The sequence below is a fragment of the Macaca thibetana genome, chromosome X (assembly GCF_024542745.1).
Source record: "Macaca thibetana thibetana isolate TM-01 chromosome X, ASM2454274v1, whole genome shotgun sequence".
In the NCBI taxonomy this organism is placed as follows: Eukaryota; Metazoa; Chordata; class Mammalia; order Primates; family Cercopithecidae; genus Macaca; species Macaca thibetana.
The window spans coordinates 9,504,186-9,528,547 of NC_065598.1; the positions used below are offsets into that span (position 1 = coordinate 9,504,186).

The 24,362-nt window shown below is 45.6% G+C and overlaps 2 protein-coding genes across 2 annotated transcripts in view; both read left to right on the top strand.

The window, feature by feature from the left end:
- Positions 1 to 24,362, top strand: part of CLCN4 (chloride voltage-gated channel 4) — a 508,359-nt gene that overhangs the window by 307,355 nt on the left and 176,642 nt on the right. The gene's annotated exons all lie outside the window — the stretch shown is intronic.
- Positions 1 to 24,362, top strand: part of WWC3 (WWC family member 3) — a 128,824-nt gene that overhangs the window by 21,058 nt on the left and 83,404 nt on the right. The gene's annotated exons all lie outside the window — the stretch shown is intronic.

Sequence of the window (24,362 nt, forward strand, 5' to 3'; positions counted from 1 at the left end):
TTCCAACTTTTCCGTGTCTTTGCCAACACTTGTTATTTTGCGTTTTTTTTTTTTCTTGGTTTGGCTTTTTAAAAAATGGCTAACCTAGTAGGTGTGAAGTGGCATATCATTGTGGTTTTAATGTGCATTTCCCAATGACTGATGACATTGGGTTGGGCATCTGTTTATGTACTGTTGACCATTTGTGTATCTTTTTATTTAGAAAAATATCTATTCAAGTCCCATGCCCATTTGAAAATTAGTTCATCATTTTGTTTTTGAGTTTTAAGAGTTCTTTACATATTCAGACTAGAATATATAAATGTGATGAGAACATGACTAGATACTTATCACATAAATGAACTTATTATTATTTTTTTTTGAGATGGAGTCTCACTCTGTCGCCCAGGCTGGAGTGCAGTGGCGCTATCTGGGCTCACTTCAAGCTCCGCCTCCTGGGTTCACACCATTCTCCTGCCTCAGCCTCCTGAGTAGCTGGGACTACAGGCGCCTGCCACCACGCCTGGCTAATTTTTTGCATTATTAGTAGAGACGGGATTTCACCATGTTAGCCAGGATGGTCTCGATCTCCTGACCTGGTGATCTGCCCGCCTCAGCCTCCCAAAGTGCTGGGATTACAGGTGTGAGCCACCATGCCCGGCACATAAATGAATTTCAAGTGGCATCCTTGTTTGAAAACTGCTCCCAGTGGGTTCCATTAGCAACCAGGCTCAAGAACGGGACCAGCGATTCATTCCTTGGGGGTTCTTACAACACACCTGGGAAGCTTTCTTAAACACAGCCCCTGTCAATCAAGCCACTCAGGTGATTCTGATAATATATCTCCACCCCAAAGGGAACAAACATAAAACTAATACATGGCAAAGCAGTTGTTAAGGTAACTGGTGACCTGACTGAACAGGTGACATCAAAAAGAGAATCCTATGTTCAAAGGGAAATTTTGAAAAAAGAAAAAAGAAGAGAATCCAGTGACTCTGTAGAGAATCAGTTGCCATCAGCTTCCTGCTCCCCATTCCCGGAATGCCCTTGCAGAGCATTTGTGAAATGTGCAGTAGGCTGCCCTTTGTCCTGATGGTTCGTGTGACAGGGTGGTCCAACCCCTTGAGGTGCCATCAAGACTTGTCATGTTGTCAGATCTCTCAGGAGGTGACACTTTGTCCACCTGAAGGGCACCCTGACATTCATGTGTAAGCCCTTGAGCGGTGCAATGCTTAGTTTTGTGGGGACTCATCTGGTCAGGAGAGCACTCTCAGTACTTGTTTGAAACGTCCCTTTAATCATGTCAATGTGGCACATTGAGGTTTTCTTCCATGAAGAACAATATCTTCAGCCTGCTTTGCCCCTACCCAAAGTACCCTTAATTCCAAAGGATGGCTGAGAGCTGGGCTCAAAACTGAGAAAGTGGGATGGTTCCGGGACTGTTGGTGGAGCTTTCTAATGAAAAAAGTTCTCCATCTGATAGGAAGCTGAGCATGGGGGTAGGAGAGAGAGGGTTCCCAGGGTTTTCTGCCCCACAGGAGTCTCTTATGAGGAAACCCCATCCATGGATCTGAGATCCACCCTAGTGGTTCCCTTGTTGCTTCTGAGTCCATAGGGGCTGGAGAGCCTACCGTATTCTATGTGAGTTGCTCTTCCTTCCTGTCACCTTCTGCACCAGTCCACAACCTGGACCCCCCTTTCCCCACCCTTGTCTCCTGCTGTCTAAAATGAGTTACTTATGCACAAATGTTGGGAAAAGCATGGGGATTCCTGAGACCAGATATTGATATGTGGGAAAAGAGAAGAAAAAGAGTGTTTCAAAGGGCTTCAGTTCCGTATAAATGCATGTGTTTTGTTAAATTCCATGTCAGGGGCAAAAGCTTTTTTTTTTTTTTTTTTTTTTTTTTTTTTTTTTTTTTTTTTTTTAGCAAAACATATTGTTTTTGCTATGCATTTTCTATAGGATTATCTTATGTACATCATATTCAGTGTTACAGAGAAGAAGGCAAAGGAAAATCTGTTTCAGTCTCTTCGTCAGCCATACATGTCATACATTAGCACATGCTCTGTATACCAGTTTTAAAGATTGATTACTATTTCAAAACCATCACCTCCCTCCAAAAAAGGGGAGGCTGGCTCTGGTGTAATTGTTGCGTGTTACTGTTTACTCCATGCAGAAGCACATCACGGTGAAACGTACTTGGTTTATGTATTTGGCTGGCATTTTTCTTTTCTCTCTTCTCTGCCAGACTTTATGCTGTCAGGGATTGCCCTCAGTTGTCCTGTTTCTCAGAGCTTTTCCTACACTTGACAAGTGGCAGTGCCCAGTCTTCCACAGCTGGGTGGATGAGTAATTATTTGATGACAGTTCTGAAGATACTTTCATCATTCAAGGTGGAATTCCTAGTTTGAAAAACAGATGCTGGTGAAAATTACTCATCATGTGCCCTCCATATATGGTTCCTGTTTACAGTATAGGAAAAAACAAACAATAAAGGCTTCACCCCAAGTCACCAAGATATGTGGGCGTTTTCCTCACACACCAAGCAATTCTCCAGTGAATACCAACTGGCATCCTCTAATTTAACTTACTTCTGATACCATCTACCTAGAGTTAGAGTCAGATCCCACAGGGTAAGTTCCACAAGACTGCCACCCACTTCAAATGCCAGTCGCAAGTAGTAGATGGTCACTCCTGCTTCTGACCGACCAGCTATGAATCAGGATCTCCACGACCCCCTCCTTGGTTTTGATTAATTTGTGAGGATTGCTTACAAAGCTCAGGGAGACACATTCCCCCACTTTATTGCGTGAGTAAAAAAAAGTACGATAAAGGATACAGACGAACAGCCAGATGAAGAAACACACAGAGGCCTGGAAGGCTCCTGAGCACAGGAACTTCTGTCCCTATGGAGTTGGGATGCACATGGATGTGTCTGCCAACCCGAAAGCTGTCTGAACCCGGCACTTTAAAGGGATTTTTGTGGAGGTTTCATCACGTAGGCATGATTGATTATTAACTCACTCTCCGCCTTTCTCCCTCTCTCCAAGCTTCCGATCATGGCTTGGTCTTTCTGGTGCCCACCCCCCATCCAGGAGCCCACCAAGAATCACCTAATTAAAAAAGACCTCCCATCACTCAGGAAATCCCAGGGGATTAGGAGCTCTGTGTGTCAGGATTCCAGGGTGAAAGATGAAATATCAGAACAAAAGATGTACCTAGCACCCCTATTGCTCAGGAAATTCCAAGGGTTTTAGGAGCTGTGTGCCAGGACCCTGGGGCAGAAGCAAATATATTTCTTAATTTACCACAATATCACACTTCTGACCCCGCTCACCTGGAATCTTCCTTGTCCATTTAGATGCCAGGCGTGCGGGGGACAGATGAATATTTATCTGTGAGCATCAGTCATACAAGTGGTTCTCAACCTGGGCTTCCAGTTCGAAGGTAGCATTTCAGAAATACTGCTGCCTGTATTCCACCACAGACCAGTTAAGTCCCAATCCAAATGGCCCCTGGCCAGGGTGGAGATTCACTGGGTATGGGACTCCGTCTTGCTCACAATAGCCCGTGAATGTTTGTTGATCATTTCAACCCCTTAATGACCTTGGAAACTAGAAATGGGGTTTATAAAGGGAAAGAGGTGTAATAGCTATAAACGCCACTGTATCATTTTTATGGAGTGGGAGTGGGGTATGGGGAATGAGACTGGGGATATGGTTTGATGTTCTGTTGACCATAAAATAATTTGTATTTGTGTCAAGTAGCTTTCTTCTCTAAGCTCCCATAGCTGTGTCCCTGCCTTTGAGTGAATCTGTTGTGTAGTGGTAATTTGTTATGTATTTGATCCCCCGGTGAGCTGAATTCCTTGAGGTTAACTCCTGGCACTGAGCATCTCAAATAGCTTTCCTGCAGTGAATATTTAAACAAATGAATAGCACTTTGCAGTTTTTTCATAGTGCTTTTCCTAGGGCGTGGTCCCCAAGCCCTCTCATCCTTAGCCAAGATTACATGCCCGAGGCTTGTGAGCATCATTTAGACCAAGCTTCATGCATGCCTTGCCTGGCAGGAGCTCTCTGTACATACCATCTGTTTGCCAGGAAGACTTTGCCCACCTCTGTGCCTTGGCATGGTCATTACAGGTAAATGTCCACTGGGGTTGGGCCTACAACCAGATGGCAAGCTGTCAGAGGGGGTAACAGGGAGTGGTGGAGACTGTGGTGAACTAGCGAGTAGCCCCTTCTAAAGGGATGGCTCTAGTCAGCTTTAGCCGGTTACCGTCTTTGGGGACTGTAATCCCTGTGTGCCAGCCCTTCTGATTTTCTTTTTTTAATTAAGAAAATTTAAAGAAGATGGGGTCTCCCTATGTTGCCCAGACTGGTCTCAAACTCCTGGGCTCAAGTGATCCTCCTGCCTTGGCCTCCCACAGTGCTGGAGGGAGCCACCGCACCTGTTCCCTTCTGATTTTCAAGGGAGTTAGACATTCTGGGTTTTGAAATGAAATCTGAGTTTTAATGTTGGCAACCTGTTGAGGTTTTGGTAGAGCACCCCAGGGCCAACACAGCAAAGCAAGCAGAACACTTCTGCAGCACAGGTGGCCCTGGGTGGCCTTGGAGTCATGTGGTTCCAGCCCTCGCCACCTGGTTTGCCCCTCTCTAAGGCAGAGAAGAGCAGAACTCAAAAAAATTCAGTGATGGATGGGAAGAGGAGGCTATGTTAGGTGCTGGGTAAAAGCTTCCTTTTAAAAAATGGCTTTTAGTTTTGTACACACACCACAATTCCACCCACTCCGCTACTGACAATTACAGCTATATTGGGGTGTCTTTTCTAATCTTTTTTCTTTTTGTAAAGAAAGAAACCAAAATGTGATTATATATGAAGTAATTTTTTTTTTTTTTGAGATGGAGTCTTATTCTGTCACCCAGTCTGGAGTACAGTGGCACGAGAGAGAGCGAGCGAGCGAGCGCACTTGGGTGTCTCCGCTTTTTCTCTGCTCTTCTCTTCTCTTCTCTTCTCTTCTCTTCTCTTCTCTTCTCTTCTCTTCTCTTCTCTTCTCTTCTCTTCTCTTCTCTTCTCTTCTCTTCAACGGGAGTCTCGCTCTGTCGCCCAGCCTGGAGTGCAGTGGTGGTGATCTCGGCTCACTGCAAGCTCCGCCTCCCGGGTTCACACCATTCTCCTGCCTCAGCCTCCTGAGTAGCTGGGACTACAGGCGCCCGCCACCACGCCTGGCTAATTTTTTATATTTTTAGTAGAGACGGGGTTTCACCATGCTGGCCAGGATGGTCTCAATCTCTTGACCTTGTGATCCACCTGCCTGGGCCTCCCAAAGTGCTGGGATTACAGGCGTGAGCCACCGCACCCGGCTGTTTCCGCTTTTTGTAAGTGCACCGGCCCTATGGGGTTAGAGCCCTCTACCCATATGACCTCATTTAACCTTTATCACCCCTTAACAGGCCTTATCTACAAATGCTTTGGGGTTTGGGTTTCAACATGAATTTTGAGGGTACTCAGTTCAGTTCATAGCATTCCACCCCTGGCCCCCCCAAACTCACATCCTTCTCACATACAAAATATATTCATTCCATCCCAACAGCCCCAAAAGTCTTAACTCATTCCAGCGTCAACTCTAAAGTCCAAAGCCTCATCCAGATCTCGTCTAAATCAGGTATGGGTGAGACTTGAGTTATGATTCATCCTGGGGCAAAATTTCTTTCCAGCCATGAACCTGTAAAACCAGACATGTTATGTGCTTCCAAAATACAATGGTGGGGCAGGTATAGGACAGACATTCCTGTTCCAAAGGGGAGAAGTAGGAAAGAAAGCAGGTCCCAAGCAAGTACAAAACCTAGCTAGACAAATTCCATGGGATCTTAAGGCTCCAGAATAATCCTCTAGCTAGATGCCCCACTTTCCAGTCCCAGTGGGGTGGCAACATCACCCTCACAGCTCTGTTGGGTGCCCTTCTTTGGCTGTGTGAGGCCCCTGCCCTCTGAAACTGAGGACGAAACGGCCTTGTCCCCTAGCCCTGTGTGGGAGTGGCGGCCCGGATGGTCTTTGAATTGCCTTCAGGGTGATTCTTTGATTTTCTTGAAGAATAGTCCATGTTCTCATCTGAATATATCTATGGTCGCATCTTATAGAATCCAAGAAATCCAACAGCCTTGTTTCATTCCCCTCCAATTTCTCTGTCCTTGTAGTTCAAACTGGCAGTGTCTCTGCTGGTGTAAGCCCATCTTTCTTCCTGGCTTCTACTCAGATGGCTGATTAACATCACGGGTAACCTCTCTATGGAGTGACTGTCTAGCCACACCCTTGGCATTTTCTCCAGAACAAGCTCCCTCATTTTTGCATCCATCTACCCATCCCTTCCTCCCTCCTTGCCTCCCTCCATCCCTTTGTCCAGTCAGCCATCCCTGCCTCCATTCATCCCTGCTTCCATTCATCCTTTAGTCCATCCTTCCATCCCTCCCTCCATCCTTCCATCCCTCCCTCCATCCTTTCTCCCTCTATCCCCCCAGTCATCTGTTCATCTGAGCATAGTGCACTCCAGGATCCGAGCTAGGTCCTGGGAGACAGGACCTCTATGATCCTTGACTTTGTGGTGTGCAGAGTCTGGTGGGGGCATCTGAAGACACTTGCCCTTCAGTGAAAATTCAGAGCTAAGCAGCATCTTGGGATCAGGGTTGCCTGGGCTTGTGGTGAGGCTGCCTCTCCAGGGAAAGGGGACTGTGGATGCCTGGAGAAGACTGAGTTAAGGTCATTTCTGAGTGTAGAGCACTGGGCTAGTTTTTGGAAGATGGAAAAACAAAGGGCCTTTGCCCTTGCAGCCTTGTTCTCTGAGATTGGGTTTCTGGACCATCATGTCTGAAAGCCAGGTGAGTATGGCCCTTTGGCCTCCCTTGGTTTCTGGACTTGGCAATCACCCCTTCCTTCTGACATGCCCTCTCTGCCATCACAAAGCCGACCTCGGGCACGCGAAGTTTGCGTCAGCAAAAGGAACTCACTGTAGAGTCCTGATAAGCAATGTTCCAGCGATATGGGTGGCCAGGCAGTTCTGAACATAATTAAACAGGCCTGATTTACCTGACAGTTCTCTTGGATGACAGTGCTGAACCCTCAGCTGCTGGCTCAGTTTTGGGGATGTGCATGGACAAGTTTGAGAGAGCAAATGTAGTTCAGAAAAATGGCAGCTTACTTGTTCTCAGTGTTGCTTTCAGTCTTGGAGATATCTGGGTGTTGTGCTTTTGTTTTGACTGGCCAGCTGTCCTGCCTAGCCGAAGCTCAGCTCTCTCTAGCCAGGGCTTGAGGTGGGGCTTCTATTCCTGCCTCATGGTCACGTGCATCAGCTAAGAGAAGGAGCTCAGGGCACAGCCACAGGCCTCCCAGTTTGTATGACTGAAGGCTGGTTCTGCAGGCTTCCTAGTGGTGGTATAAAGATTGGAGGAACCTTTGCAGACCGCCCAGTGTGTGTCCTCCAAGGGTACTCACTCTTGCCCAGCACACACAGTCAGCCTCAGGTGGACTTGGCCCAGTGCATGTGAGCCAGGCCGAGAATGCACCGCTTGCCTGAGGCTGCATGCACATTTCAGTGGTGCTACTAGAGAGGCTCAGTGTGGATGATAATAGCCTTCTGGATGTTCAAGGATCCAGAAATTTCTGCCAGAGTGGCAGGGGCATATGGTGACATACACTGGCTTGGTTTCATGTAGTATACAGTTTGGAATAATTGTTATGATGTAGAGTATTTCCTGTGCTCCTCCAGGTGAATAAATTTACTTCTTTTCTCCTCTAAAGAAGGATTTGGGGCTCCCTCCTAAGCTGCCTTAGGCGGTTGCTGATAGGTCTGACCTCTGCGTGTTTTGGATCAAGTGTTGTTGCCCACGGTCCTGCTCTGATAATTCTGTTGTTGTTGTTGTTAATGATTCTTGTGAGCCAATATTGAGCAAAATGACAGAGTCCCTCCGTCAGTGCCTGTTATTTTATTTTATATTTATATTTATGTTTATATATATATATATTTTTTTTGAGATGGAGTTTTGCTCTTGTCACCCAGGCTATGGTGCTATGGTGCGATCTCGGTTCACTGCAACCTCTGCCTCCCAAGTTCAAGTGATCCTTCTGTATCAGCCTCCTGAGAGGCTGGGATTACAGACACCTGCCACCACACCCAGTTAATTTTTGTATTTTTAGTAGAGACAGGGTTTCACCATGTTGGCCAGGCTGATCTTGAACTCTTTGACCTCAGGTGATCCACCTGCCTCAGCCTCCCAAAGTACTGGGATTACAGGCGTGAGCCACTGCGCCTGGTCAGAGCCTGTTATTTTAGAGGGGGCTTCCTATATCCTCAGGACATCTCAAGTCCAGCTCAGGAACGCCTGGACTGCCCCACCTGTTCGTTTGACATACCTGTGTCAGGCCCCTGCTAGGAGTCTGTGATAAAGGCAACAGGGACCCCAGTCCTTCCTTCTTAAAGGGGAGCCTAGCATGGTAGAAATCTTCACATTCATTATAAGTTACCACTTCAGTGGGCACTATTAATGCAGAGACACTGCAGAAGACGTCACGTTCCACGTTTTCATGATGCCACTTAACAGGGAAACCATCAAGGTCATGGAAATGGGCAGAAATGGTTACAAAGTGAGCTCTGGTGTTGCTGCCCCTCTTGCGATGGTATGGAGCTGAGATGATGGTCAAGCTCCCGGGCAGTGGCCTCCTGGTGGAGTCAATAAGGACTGTCCTGGCCCAGCGCTTGCTCAGGCCCCCTTGTTCCTGCCTTGCTCAGACAGCGGGCTCCCTTCTGCCCACACCTCAGCCTGCCTCCCCGCTGTTCCCTGCAGCCTCTTTCGACAAAGCACATCTGCTGATGACAGGCCCTGCTTCACTTCCCAGCGGTGTCCTGCCATCTGCAGAACCCTTCTCCTTATCAGGGCGGCCCATGCTTTCTTCAGGAGGCTTCCTTTCACCACACCCACCCTCACCCAACCTGGGCGGGGCTAGGGCAGGTCCCAGTCCATCTGGGACTGGCCCATCATGGCTCAAGCGTCCCCCATTCCTTCCCTCCCCAGGCAGGTTAGAAGCGGCCTTGCTGCTCCTGTTGGGCCTTGAACCCACTGCTGCTAAAACCCACCCATCCCCACGAGCTGTGCTTGTTTGCCTGGGTGGCTCTTCCCCTGTGCCTGGAGCTTTGGGAACAGGGTTCCTGAAACTGGAGTTCCCAGACTGGTAGCATTTTGTGTATCTTTGAGGCAGCATCTTGGGTGTACGTGTAGGCACATTTTTCCAGGCAGGACATCGATGACTTCTCTCAGATTCCCAAAGAGATCCGAGACCTAAAAAGAACCACTGCCTGGGGCGGCTGCTCTCCTCTGCATCCTTTCCTGGCACATAATTAATATGCACAGGCTGGATGACTGGAGGTTACAGATGCTTGGCATTTCCCCCCGTGCTTTTGTTCATGGATTCAGTTGGTGATATATGCAGCGATGCATCTATAAATAGTGGAATTCTCATGCCCCAAAGAAAACTGGTTAAGTGACTACTGAAAGCTTTTTTTTCTTTCGGAGTGGGGGGTGTTAATTAATGCCAAAAAAGGCAGGTGATAAAATCCTTTTGTTCTTACTCTTAGAATCCCGGTGCAGGACTTTCTGCAGCTGGGCTCCAATACAAACCAGAGGGGGGAGGGGACTTGATCTTGGCAGTATTGGAAAAGCTTTAATTGATACTGTGGAGCCCAAAGGACTGTGACATCTTTACCCCTGTGTGCCACTTGTCGTCTGAACGGATGGTCGAGACGCATCCTGGGTTGCCCTCCCTGTGATGCCATTTCTAAAGAATGTTATTGTTCAGCCCCTTTGCTCTCCTTGGCCAGTGTAGTTTTCCTCACCCAATTCGGTTGAATTTACTTCTTCCGTCCATTGTTACTATTTGTTTCTTTATTTCCCAAATCCTTCCTTAAAACTTCTCCTTTTTAATTTTAAAATATCTCTTCCTGTTGTATTCAGTAGTAAATTAAGGACCAAAATATTATAATACTGTATTTTATTTTGAAAGGACTGTGTTAAGACTCCCATCTAAAATTTTGGCAATATTAAAAGTAAAAGGCTGATCGTTTACTTCTCTAACTATACTCTTACCAGAGTAATCATTGTTAGAAATTTGTCAAGAGGGTAAAGGAGATAAAAAATCATTTAAAAGTGGAATACGGTTCACATTATACTTATTGCTATAAAGAGCTCTCGGAACCCTTGAAGTTTGCTTGGAATCCATTCTCTGAGTTCCGTGTGGAAGTGCAGGGAGCTGGCTGGCTCTGGCGTGGCTTTTGAGTCCTTGACTGCCCTTGCCCACATCCTGGTCTCACCACTTCTCAGGTGTGTGTCCCTGAGCTCAGCTTCCTCCTAGGTAACATGGGATGGTGATAGTGGACCCACCTCCTCACACTATCGTGATTATTAAGTGTTTGGCTGAGCACAGTGCTGGGCTTTGCTGTGTGGCTGCAGTGTTAGTTTGCATACCTGGCACCGTCCCATGCAGTGGCCCTGCGCATTCAGTGCTCCAGTATTTACATGACGTATCTATGTATGCATATGTCCTGCAGCTTTGCCTGTCCAAGTACTGTGGACGGTTACCAAAAATAAGGAGCCTATTTTAATTACATACACAACCAAAAGAAAAATTCATGACGTGTACATACTGTCCTGCCCCTAGGAAGTATGATGTGCTTTAATATTTTCTTTTTAAAATAAAATACTGACAGGGACCTACTCACTCAATTTCACTGCTCACTGATAGGTTGTGACTATAGTGTGAGAGCCCTGATATAGAGAGTAATGGGATGAATGAACACAAAGGATTGGAAGTAATTAGTTTCGGGAATGTTTCAACATGTGTCCAGATATTTGGAAGATATTCTGGAACATCCACCAGCCATGACTTGGAATTTACACATAAAAATCTCCAGATGCATCTAACAGTTTCAAGTGAGTGAGATGACAGCAAAGCTAGTGATAGCATCCAAGTCTTGTGTTTTTTTCTTCTCCCAAGTATTTCATGTGACTTGGAATCCTTAAATTCTTTTTTCCCCACTGTAAACGAAGTATTCAATAAGAACCTCAGCGTGTGTGTGTGTATTTTAAAAACAGCTTTAGTGAGGTGTAATTTCCGTGTCATAAAATGCACCCATTTTAGTACAGTCCTATGAATTTTAGTCAATTTATACAGCTGTTTGATTGTCATCACAATTATGTTGTAGAACACGCCCATTGTCCCCTGCTGTCCCCAGTCCCACTCGCCTGACTACCACTGGTTGGTTTATCTTAGGGAAAGGCACGTTTCAGAAGTCACACTTTCCTGGGTGGTATCATTTCTCTGCCCTCCCTGATGAGGGAACTACAGTGGCCTGGGGTTCTTCCTGGTTTCTGGGCCATCATGCCTGAAAGCCTGGTCTGGAGCCAGTGAGGAGGACCCATTTGGGTCCACGGGAGGGGGCTGGGTACTGAGGACTGGTCTGTGTGTGCGTGGGGTGGGTCTAGGGACTTGTAAACAGCTGTGGAATGAAGGCTCAGAGCTGACTTGGGAGCCCCCTTATGAGGTCCTCTAGCCTGCATTGGCTCCCCCTGTTAGTGCTTTGCAGCCATGATGCCATTCTTAATGCGACAAGCCCGAGTTTCCGATCACTCTTGTAAACAGCTCCTGAGCACCTGTTCTGCCCAGTCCCTGAAGAGGAAGCCATGCATCTGTCACACTGCAGCCCATTCTCCCTCTGATCCAGTCTCTCCAGCTTCCAATCTGCACATCTCCTCATGAGCATTTCCTGTCCAGACCAGTACCATCTACAAACAGCTCTAGAGCTGCCAGAGACAACCTGTTTTGGGTGGCAGACTCCATTCAGCATTGATCAAGTAATTCTGACTTATCCTGTATATGCAGTGGAGCACCTCCTGGGCAAGCCCTGGAGCCCTGTGGGGGTCAGGTCAGCATTGGAGGGGATGCCAGCCTTGCCCTGAAGGAACTAGTACTCGGGGAGACGCAGTGTTTATTAATGACCGCATTCTACTTAGAGTTTTAAGAACTACCACAGAAGAGATCAAGTGCTGAGGCTGGCCAAAGAAGGGCCAACTTGCTTCTGGCGGGGCTGGGCTGGGTCTGGACCAGAGGAATCTGGGCCACATCTTAGAAGAAGCATTAGCATTTCAACAGGAAAGGGGCGGGGTAGGGGGAAGCTTGGCAAAGGGAAAGAACAATCCAGGTTTGGGGATAGCAGTTCCCATGGGTTACTGGGAATGCGGGTGGATATGAGGGGGTTGGAGGGAAGCCAGGAGTTCCCTGTATGTGGTTTTGTGGTCTTAGAAGTGTGGTTCCTTCGAAATCCCAACTAGTGGCTTGTGGAGGATGGCAGCTCAGGCCAGGTCTTTCTTAAGTGATGCACCTGTGCACCTGTGATCATTTACAGACTCAAATTACTGTAGAATTTAGATGAGAGTCTGATGTTGTGATCCAGTGCAGTAGCCACAGCCACACACAAATGAGCACTTGAATCCGGTCAATCCTGAAATGAAATGGGCTTAACCTGTAAAACACACTGGGTTTCAAAGACTCCATTCAAAAAAAGAATGAAAAGCATTCCGTTTATAATTTGTATAGTTATTACGTGTAAAAATGATAGTATTTGCAATATAGTGGGTTAAATAAAACGTGTTTGAAAATTCATCTTGCCTGTTTCTTTTTACTGTTTTAAGAAGTTTTGCATTAAGTATGTGAGCTCTCATATCAATTCCATTGGACAGTGCTGCCCCAGAGAATTCTTTGTACCAGCTGGGCTAAAATCTGTCTTTATTTTACTGTAAATTGTATCCCTAGAGCTTATATATGGAGGTGAACAAAGTATTTTCACATCAGCTCAAGAGTGTGCTCTTGATGGGCTTGTTGAGAAATTCCTTTTCTCTGTTATTCTGTCTCAGAGGGACCCTTGCTGGGGGGCACTCAGATAATGGCTGCGGTTGGGCGCCCCTCTGGGTTTGGTTTCCTTTGGGTGGTAGACTCGAATTTTGGCCTCAGGTCAGCTTGCTTTTAGGTTCTGTTCCTTCCATATAGTATTATGCTGCTAAATCAGAATAATAACAACATTCTCCCAGTCTTTAGAGGAAAAAAATAAAATGGAAGGAAAACAGGCATTACTGGAGAATGTAATACATTCCAGAAACCTTGATAATAGTCTCAGGCCTTCTGCCTCACCACCTTAGAGTAAAATGGAGAAAACGGAGGCACAGTGAGACTGAGTCATTTGCCTATACTCAACCTCTAGGAAGTACAAAAGTATAGTTTCCTCAGTATGAAGTTTTTCTCCCTTGAAGTTTTAAATAATTGTTCCCGTCTATGTCTGTGATTCAGTAAAATGTATACTGAGGGACCTTAGACGTATTCAGTCATTACTGGGTGGCATTTTTCAGGTATTTGGACTTCCATTGCACCAGTGCCTGAACATGTCTGAGAACCGGTAGGATCACTAGGGCCGCAGAGCCCGGGGGGGGGGTTTGCTGGTTTTCTTGAATACCTCCTGGACTGATTTTCTTAGAACAGTTTATTCTTTGCTGGAGGATAGAACATCTTGCTAAGATGTTGTCTCTTTATCTTCTCTGGACACTCCCTTTCTGGTGGGCAGACCCACATTCAGGAAACCAGATTGTAGATCAGAAGGTGGCATGGTCAGTGGAAACTCAGAACAAAAGGCCTAGGGGAGGTATTCAGGGATGTTGCATCAAGCTCTGGTAGTCTGATGAACGTCACCTTCCTTCCAAGGATAGATCTGTCTTAAAAAAGAGCTGTCCGAGTGAGGAATGACCCTGTAGTGCTCTGGCCTCCCGAGTCCTGCATTTCTTATAATCTAGGCTTTGTGATCTCAGTCAAGTTAAAATGCCCTTCTGTCCCCTTCCAGTTCTTTCTTAAGTGTTAATTGGCTCCAAACTGGGTTTTCTTTGGTATCAGTTCCTGAAATTGGCTGGATTAATTTATCATACACTTTAATGAAGGACTCTTGTGTTTGAGGGCTCTGGCTTAGAAAGGTGAATCCTTTCTTCCAAGGAACTCACAGACTGTTAGGGGAGGTAGCCTGTCAAATGATGACTATGCTATGAAGCAAGCAGCACTGTCAGTAATGGAAATGTGAGCAGTGGTCTTCCTTATCCCTGCCCTGCAGGACTGCATAGTGGGGAAGGACAAGCCAGTTCTCTCCAAAACATGTCTATACTTGGATAACTTTTTTGTGAATCACTGAAGATGCTCATGTCATCAAATGAGATGAAATATTCAGACTTTTCACAAATTCTGATTATTTCCTTCCTTTGTCCAGATCTCCAAGTGGGTTAACCAGCTAACTATACTAACAGCTCCAAAGTCTCATTGCTTAGCAGAATAGAAGTTTCTCACTCATGTCAGTTTAGTATTGGTTGGGGAGGCGGGGGGACCCCAGACTGCTTCTGTGGTATGGCTTGCCCATCTTTTGAGGCTTTGCCATCCTCCAGTGGGTTCTTTGCTTTGGGCCCACAGGCAAGGGAAGAGGGAAGCCATGGGGAATCCTGCCAGAAGCTTCTGGGATGAACCTTGGAAAGGGTGTACATGGCTTCTGCCCACATTCCGTTGTCTAGAGCCCAGTCACATGGTCCCACCCAGCTGCAAGGGAGAGAGACTGTGAAGTGTGAACTCTCTGTAGGCCCAAGAGGAAGAGGAAGCAGGGGTTTGGTGGACACGTAGCACTGTTGCTGCTCTATGGCTTTGAGTAACAAATGCTGACTCACAGGAGGCAGCCTTGAAGTATTAGCTCCACGGATTGGGTAGTACTGTTTCATTGTAACTACTGAAAGATGCATCTGGCATATTTCTCACTGGGGTTTTATGACCTGAGTGATATCCTTGCTGGGATATCAGTAACACTGACCTTCAAACTCAGGCGAGTTGGCTTGTGAACAGGCTCCCCCAGCTCCCTCAGGCTCTCTGGCCCATTGCTTCGCTGTGAAAAGCTATGCCCTGGAGAACATGCTGGCAGCTGGCTTTGCAGGTGGACGTTCAGGAAGATGTAGGTGCCAATGAGGGGAATTGTGTCCTGGGAGGCTCATGCTAAGGTAGAAAAGTCTCAGTGAGATGGACATGGTTGAGGGCTAAAGGACAGTGCTACACCTTGTCACCACTAAAGCAGTGAGACAGATCTTGGTGGTGTGTTCTTCATGTTTCAGATTGAAGACTCCGAGGCTGGCGGTCTTCTGTCAATGCAGCTTTGCACTCCTCAGGCACAGGGGTTTACCTGCATCTGATTCTCTGTGGTTATTCCCCACCTCCCCCCCAAAAAATCACCTACAGGCATCCATGGTCACTTGTCTTTTTTTTTTTTTTTTTTTTTTTTTTTTTGAGACGGAGTCTCGCTCTGTCGCCCAGGCTGGAGTGCAGTGGCCGGATCTCAGCTCACTGCAAGCTCCGCCTCCCGGGTTTACGCCGTTCTCCTGCCTCAGCCTCCCGAGTAGCTGGGACTACAGGCGCCCACCACCTCGCCCGGCTAGTTTTTTGTATTTTTAGCAGAGACGGGGTTTCACCATATTAGCCAGGATGGTCTCGATCTCCTGACCTCGTGATCCGCCCGTCTCGGCCTCCCAAAGTGCTGGGATTACAGGCTTGAGCCACCGCACCCGGCCGGTCACTTGTCTTATGGATTTACTGCCACTCATAAAGCCTCTAAACATCCCTTTTTTCCTTGAAATACATTTGAGGAGCTGTTTGCTTTTTATATTAGTCTGGAAATTTGTCTATGAATTATGATAGTTTTGTGTTAGAGACAATGAAAAGACTGACAATGTATAACTTTTTTTTTGATTCTCAAGAGGACTTAACCTTTCCACATGGAAATTACAAATGTTATTTAAGAGTGATTAGTTCCGAGGCTCTATCACTAACAATTGGGACACTCACACTACATTAATACATGGATGCAATGTTTAGATTGAGTTCTAGGTGTAATTACTCTTTGCCCTACATTCTAGACTTCTAGAATTGGACTTGAAGACGAGAGCCAGTTCAATTCCTATGCATATTCTAAATAAATACCTTGGGCAAAACCACAGATTTTAAATGATTATTCCAAATGGCTTTTCAGGATTAGTGGGACAGGTTTGTGGTACATTCACTACTATTTTAAACTTTGACAGGGAAACGAGCAGTCTCTCTAAAAGAACTTCTGAGCTTCGTTTTTTGGGATGATCAACATCCCTGGGAATCTGATGAATACCATGTACTGTGCTCATCCATGTTTCTTTCTAATGTCAGGGAGGTCGGGGACCCGTTCACTGCTATGGGAGAGCCTTGGCTCTGAGTGTAAATGCTTGCTACCAAAAGCTTGGAGAAGCAACTAGCACAGCAAACAGGGTCAGATTTACCACATAAGTAACCACAAGCGGGCTGGTGTCCAAGTTCCGGCGGGCTTTGAAACTCACTGTGAGCCAGGTAGCTTAGAAAAGGTGGAGGAAGTCATTAGGATTTCCTGAGGATTGGGTTGGAACTGAAACCGAGATTAATAGTATCCTCTCTGAAGAGCATTTTAACAAACGTGAATTGGAAATATAAAGATCTTCTTGTTCCCTGAGACTGGAAGGTGTAGCACAAGCGCCAGAGCATTGCCTTGGCCTCCTTTTGATGGAGAGAATGCGTGAGGGATCAGCAGCGCTCATTCCTTCTCACTGCTCCACCTTCTGCTACCCACCTGCAGTTTCCTACAGTTTGGTTCAGGGAAGGTGTGGGCTTCAAGGCATGGGTCCCCCAGTGACTACCCTGCTCACCCTCTCTGGCCCTGCAGCCTCCCCAGCTGCTGTATTGTGGTCAGCAGAATAATGGCTTCCAAAATGTGCATGTCGTTAAGCCCTGGAACCTGTGAATATGTTGACATGCGTGGCAGAAGGGACTTTGCAACTGTGATGACTTTAAGGATCCTGCCCAGGGAAGATGATCCTGGATGATCTGGGCAGGCCCAGTGTCATCACGAGGGTCCTTATAAGTGGAAGAAGGAGGCAGAATAGAGAGAACCAGAAAGATGGCATCCTGAGGAAGACTCATCTGGCCATGCTGCCTTTGAAGATGGAGGAAGGAAAGGGCTACTAGCCAAGGACTACAGGAGGCCTGTAGAAGGTGGAAAGGGTGCGGGAGCAGATTCTCCCCAGAACCTCCAGAAGGAATGCAGGCCCCTGAACCCGTTTTAGACTTCTAATGTTGAGAACTGTAAGGGAATAGATTTTTGTTGCTTAAAGCCACCATGGCCCAGGTGCCATCTCTCAAGGGGCCCAGTAGGATACAATAGGCATAGGCAAAAAGGGAACAAAAGAAGCTGAGCTGTGCCTTCTTCCTTCTCTCCCCTCTCTGGCCCTGGAATGTGTATTTGTTTGCTCTGCTGAACCAAGAAATGTGGTTTGTGAAGGGCAGGATCTCCATCTGGCAGCTTTCTGGGTGGTGGCTGAGGGCAGAGAAAGCGAGTGACTCTGGGGTTGATGCTGTTGTGGGGGTGGGATGAAGAGGCAGTGGCAGCTGGCCCAGGAAGTCTCCCACCTTCCAAAAGTGCTATCAAACCTCCACTGTCTCCCTATCAGCTTGTTCCTTGAAGGTCAGCCTGCTTAGGCCATGTGGATTCATCTGGAGCCTGGGGCTGAATGCATTAAACATATCCCCAGAGGGTGGTGAAAAAGACCACTTCTTTCTTTGCAGGTGGGAGTGTGAGGTGATGGGAGAGCGCTTTGGCAACATCTCTCAAATATTTACTGTCAGCTCGTCTCCCTTACTTACAGTAAAGAGCAGAAAGCTGGGACATACCTAAATGGATGACCCAGGGTGCCTGGTAAATAAGTGACGCCAACAGAGCTAAAAGACGTGAGGTGATACCCAACTGAAATGCAATAAGTTTATGACATTGTATCTAGTATGATATGAGCTATGTAAAAAATGTAGGACAAAGAAGAGAGAAAAGGAAGCTGAAATGTGAATCCAAGTTTTCTGGATCTTGAGTGGTTATATTCCCTGTAGACATTATGGTCTGAATTTTTTACATCAAATTTAAGATATGGGGGTAAAACTTCATATCCTTTGACCTTGAAATTTAGTTCTGGGAATTTTTTCAAAGAATAATTATAAGTACAGCTTATGAGCTTTATAGACACAGATATTCCTTCTATCATTAATATAAAATTGAGATATATTTCATATGTGCCATAATATTCACCATTTTAAAGTGTACAGTTCAGTGGTTTTTAGTATATTCCCAAGGTTGTACAACCATCACCCTATCTAATTCCAGAACATTTTCTTCCCACTAAAAGGAAACCCTGTGCCCATTAACAGTCACTCCCATTCCCTCTTTCCCCCAGCCCCTGGTGACCACCGGTCCACTTTCTGTCTCTCTGGGTTTGCCTATTCTGGACATTTCCTTTAGATGGAACCACACAACGTGTGGCCTCTGTGTCTGGCCTCTTTCACCCAGCACAATGACTTCAGGGTTCATCTGTGTTATAGCATGTATCAGTACAGTTGACCCTTAAACATCATGGGTTTGAAATACATGGGTCCACTTATTCTCCTGCTTCTGTCACCCCTGATTTGGCAAGACCAACCATTCCACGTCCATGCCAGCCTACTCAATATGAAGACTAAGATGAAGACCTTTATGATGATCTACTTCCACTTAATGAATAGTAAATAGATTTTCTCTTCTTTGTGGCTTTCTTAATAAATTTTCTTTATCTTACTTTATTGTACGAATATGGTGTATAATGTCAAAATATGTGTTAATCAACTGTTTATGTAATCAGTAAGATTTCTGGTCGGTAGTAGGCTGTTAGTAGTTAAGTTTTTGGAGAGTGAAAAGTTATACATAGATTTCGAAAGTTCGTGGTGGTCAGTGCCCCAACACTTGCATCTATTCCTGCATTCCTTTTTATGTCTGAATACTATTCCATCGTATGGGTAGACCATGTTTTATTTATCCATTCAGCAGTTGATGGCTGTTAGCTGTTTCTACCTTTTGGCTATTGTGAAAAATGCTGCTATGAATATTCACGTACAAGTTTTTGTGTGAACATATGTTTTCATTTATCTTGTGTATATACTTACAAGTAGAATTGCCGCATCATATGGTTATAACTCTATGATTAAGTGTTCGAGAAATTGCCGAACTGTTTCCCAAGCATGAGTGGCTCTCATGCATATTTATATTAGTGAAAATTTGGAAATAATGTAGATGTCAATAGTAGGAGAGTGCTTAGGTAAATTCCATTAATCCCTTTAGTGAAGGATTTGTACAAATGCAAGTTATTTATTCAGCAAGAATTATTGAACATCAGCTTCATGCCCTGTCTTGGACTAAATCAAAGGCGGTTGAGATGGGGTAATTGTTCTCAAGGAGCTTGAGCTATTCAGCTATTCCATGTGATGTTTACAAATAATTTATGACAAGGGGGACAGAATTCTTATACTATAGGGGTAGGCTAGCTCCAGTAAGTTTTGGAGAGACTCAAGGTACGAATTAAGTAAACATGTTACAAAGTTAAGTGGAGAAGGTAGGATAGAGAATTGCACATACTATGTGATCATGCGTACTTTAGAAAATACCAGATAAAAACAACTCATCAAAAAAAGGTGGAGGAAAACACACTAATATAGGAATAGTGTGGTGTGGTGGTGTCAATGGACATTTTTGTGGTGGTGTCAATGGACATTTCTCTCCTATTTAAGTGTCTCCTAAATTTTTTTGTGATGGAAACAAAAATTCCCCTAGTCTGTCTGTGGTGACTGGGAAGGAGTGGTTGGGGGAGAAATTAGCATCAAGTTTTTGGGGAGATAGCATCCGTATGGGTGAAGACAGAACCTCAGAGGAAATACCAGTGTGTGCACGCTGCTAGCCTGTACCCCATCTTCCTCCCCTTCTCAGCCACTTCTCTCCCTTTGATATCCCCTGCCCATCTGTGGCCCTACCTGGACACCAGTAATGCCCCATTGGGTAGTTAAAAAGGACACTTTTTACGATTTTCAGAAAAAAATTGGTCTTTAAAGTTATTAAAAGGCTTAGTGATGTTTTTAAGAGGACAGAATTGAATTGCCAATCTGTTTGCTCAAATTCTGTTATCTAATATTATTTCCATGTATTAAAAAGGATTCTAAGGTCAGAAATGAGAAACTGCCCTAGCCAGCTGATCTACTGGCCCTGACTATTCCAGAATGCTCTACTTTGGGACTGCTGTCAATGTTGGGAACCCCACCACAGTTGAAACAGACTAGAAGTGGGAGTGGGGGAGTACCATACTCAGAGAAATAGGGATCTTAGAACAAAGTGCTTTTTCTTTTTAGCTCTACCTTTATTTTTAATTGTCTTCTCAGCATTTTAACTAGTAAAATCAAATATAATGAAAATCAGTTGGGGCGTGGTGGCTCATGCCTGTAATCCCAGCAGTTTGGGAGGTCAAGGTGGGAGGATCACTTGAGCCCAGGAGTGCGAGACCAGCCTGAGCAACATAGTGAGACTCTGTCTCTACCAAAAAAAAAAAAAAAAAAAAAAATTAGCTGGGTATGGTGGCGCTTGCTTGTGGTCCCAGTTACTCAGGGGGCTGAGGTGGGAGGATCGCTTGAGCCTGGGAAGTTGAGGCTGCAATGAGCTGTGATTGTGCCACTGCACTCTAGCCTGGGTGACAGAGTGAGACCCTGTCTCTGGGGAGAACAAAATGACATTTACAAAAATAGAAAATATTCCCCCTGGTGACACTTTAACCACAAGATTAGAAGCCCTATATCTTTGGTAGGTGTGAAAATAGCTTGGAGAATTAAAATTAGGCATAAATAAATTCCTGATGTCTTTGAGAGTTTGAGTCGTTGGATGATACTGTGATAGGGGAGAATCTGGGAGATGTTGAAGCGTCAGGATCTTTTTCATTTGAAGCTAAATGGCCTCAATTGGGTGGTTTGAGCTCTCTTGTTTTGTTTGTAGATTTCCTGTCTCCTTCCGCTTGTTAATAGACCACTGATTTCTCTGTGCTCCTGCTTGTGATAGTGTGCCCCTTTCCACTTTTAATTTTTCTCTTCTGTTTTATTGTGAGGGGAGTAAACTGCAGTATTGCCATTCCCCTGCTTTCGTATACATGTGAATGAGCATGGGAAAGCTGAAAGACTTCAGCGCATTTGGGGAAGGGAATAGCCCAGGGCTCCTTTCCTGAAGAACCAAAAATATTTGAACATTTCCAATTCTGCTTTGTATTTTACACATAGTCCTTGACATATTTCTGACTTTTTCACCTGCATTAAATTTCTTTTTGGATGCAACTTAGTCCTGTGACTATCTAAGGGTTTAGCCTTTCCACATACCCAGCAATTTCTACTTTCCTCTTAACTGTATGCAGTTCATACAGTGCCTATGCCAGCACTAGCATTTTCATTTTTTCTAAAACAGTACAAACAAAATGCATTAAACCAGATGTAAGCCAGGCGGCTTTGAGGCCCTCAAAGCTGGTTCCTCCATCTCTGGCCCACCTTGGCTCTACCGTTAGATAGTTCTGTCTCTACCAATGACCGTAAACCATGCAATAAAATGTAAAAATTGCCCATGTGATGTGGACAGACCTAAAGATGCCGAGCTCTGCAAACTGAACTTTTTCCCATGCTAAGGTCTGGATTCTGGGTTCCTTGGGAAGTACTGAGAAGTGTGAATCTGGCATTGAAGGTCAGTTTAAGGGTGTGTCGGAAATTGCAGGTATGGATATATGGAGTCACCATGGCCATGGCTTCTGAGCGAGGACGTGAAGGATTCTCTTAGGAGTAAAGCCGATGTGCTTTGGGATCATTCTCAGCTTCAAAAGCTTCTTTTCCCTCCAAGAACCCTGCTGGAGTCTGGTTGAGTGAGGAGACTAAACAGCTAACCTTCATTTATGTGGAGGATGTGTACAAATGTCAGAAACATGATGAGCAGTGTTTTGTGCCCAGTGACTGAGAACGGATGTGGCTCCCAGGCAGTGGAGGCGGTGGGTGTTTGGCGGTGATGATTTGCATAGGGTAGAGCTGGCCTTTGCAGGGCTGATGGGATTGGGGCACGAGAGGGGAAGAGGAAGCCTCTCCACAGGTCCAGGAAAGACCGAGAACAGATTGCTTAGACTGGAATGAGTGTGATGTTTTGGAAGGCAGGTGAACAAACTCATTTGCCTGGAAAAGAGATTGTGTGTGTGTGTTTGGGGGGGGGGGGAGTGGTGGGGGGTGCAGGGGGGCCAGAAGCTTTGTATGGGCTTGGCTTGGGGAGGACTTTTCACACCAGTCCAGGGGGTTTGCTCTAGCAAACTCAGTGCTGTGAATTTCTTCTTTTTTTCTTTTTTTGAGGATGGAGTCTTGCTCTGTTGCCCAGGCTGGAGTGCAGTGGCACAACCTTGACTCACTGCAACCTCTGCCTCCCGGGTTCAAGTGATTCTTATGTCTCAGCCTCTCGAGTAGCTGGGACTACAGGTGCACACCACCACACCCAGCTAATTTTTGTATTTTTAGTAGAGACTTGGTTTTGCCATGTTGGCCAGGCTGGTCTTCAACTCCTGACCTCAGGTGATTTGCCCGCCTCGGCCTCCCAAAGTGCTGGGATTACAGGCGTGAGCCACCATGTCCAGCCCAATGCTGTGCATTTCTGCATGGAGAGCCACTGTGCTTGGGGAAGAGTCTTTGGACATCATTGTCTCCACCCAAGTGAGAGGATGATCATTGGCAGGATGAGGGATCATGGAATTGTCCAGGATGAAGCCGACCACCTCGCTGAGGATGCTGATTGTCCCCAGATGAGGCTGAGATCGCTCCTGGGTGGCCCTGGCCTCATCCTGACATGCAGGAACCATGCTTTTTAGCCAACAAGAGCCAGAAAACACTCCTTGCTGAAAAGTTACCACCAAAAAACGCCAGTGTTACACACCTCCAGATACTTCCCCTCTGACGATGAAAGAGGAGCCAAGATTTATTCGGCTCTCCTTTGGCTGATCTGAGTGCGGTGGTGTTTACAACTAATTGATCACAACCGATTACAGATTTCTTTGTTTCATCTCCTCTCCCACTGCTTCACTTGACCAGCCTTTTTAAAAAAAGATGTGATCAAATAGATTCTGGAACTGAATAACTCCTCTGAAATGATTTATGACTGAAGTAATGTTACTCACCAACAACTTTCTCGGGAGAAAAACATCATTTGATACTGGTAAAGTTTAGAGTATTCATGATCCCTGGTCCATAAATATTTTGGAATGATAATTAGGAAAATACATCTAGACATTCTCAATGCTGTTATTGAAAATCACGCCAGAATTTGACTCCGCAGTGCTATAAGGATGGATTTCTCACCTATAACTGTTTACTTTGTCTTTTTTTGGAAATACGGTCTTGTCTTGTCACCTAGGCTAGAATGCAAGTGGTGTAATCATTGCTCACTGAAGCCTCGAACTTCTGGGCTCAAGCAATTCTCCCACCTCAGCCTCCTGAGTATCTGGGACTACGGGCGTGGGCCTAGCTAATTTTTTGTATTTTTGGTAGACGTGGGGTCTCACTATGTTACCCAGGCTGGTCTTGAACTCCTGGGCTCAAACAGTCCTCCCACCTTGGCCTCCCAGGTGCTGGGATTACAGTTGTGAGCCACTGCACCTGGCCAATATTTGTTGATTAAATGAGATCATGTATGTAAATGTGCTTAGAATGTACCTGTGCATGGGCATTTTTCATTTTTCTCTAGAGGCTTATTTATGAATATCATTACATTAGTCTAGCAGCAATTTGCTCATAACTCAGTTTGTGTTAAAGTAGAATTTTTTTTTTTTTTCCCGTGGTTGGGTCCCATTCAGGATGCAAATCATGCACAACAGTCTGCTGTTACCTGCTTGACTGGGACCCTTGGTATGGCACACCATTCCTGACTGGTAAAGGCATTGTGCTGCCGACATCAGTTCCAGGATGGGACAAACTGCATACAGTAGGCTCATCTTGTGATGTGATTTCTTGAGTGCGTCGTGTTTGGGTGGATATATATGGCATATTTCACCTTCTGTTTATTTCTGTTTTTATATTGATTCTAACTTTTTAAAACCGTGTGTTTAAAATGAAGATTAAAGCTAGTGTTGTTCTGATTGTGTTTGTCAATTTCTGAATGCCCCTGGGGAGAGACAGCCTTGTTGTCAAACCAGTTTGGGGAAATCACATGTTTAAAATTCATACTGGTCTCATGGGGCTTGGCTGTGGTTGTGTCACTTTCTCAGGTCCAGGGACAGAAGAAGTGGGAGGATTGACTTAGTGAAATGTAGGTGATCGGATTCCCATGCATAGCAGTCAGTGTGCATTTATAGAGACAGCCCAAGAGATAGCTGCC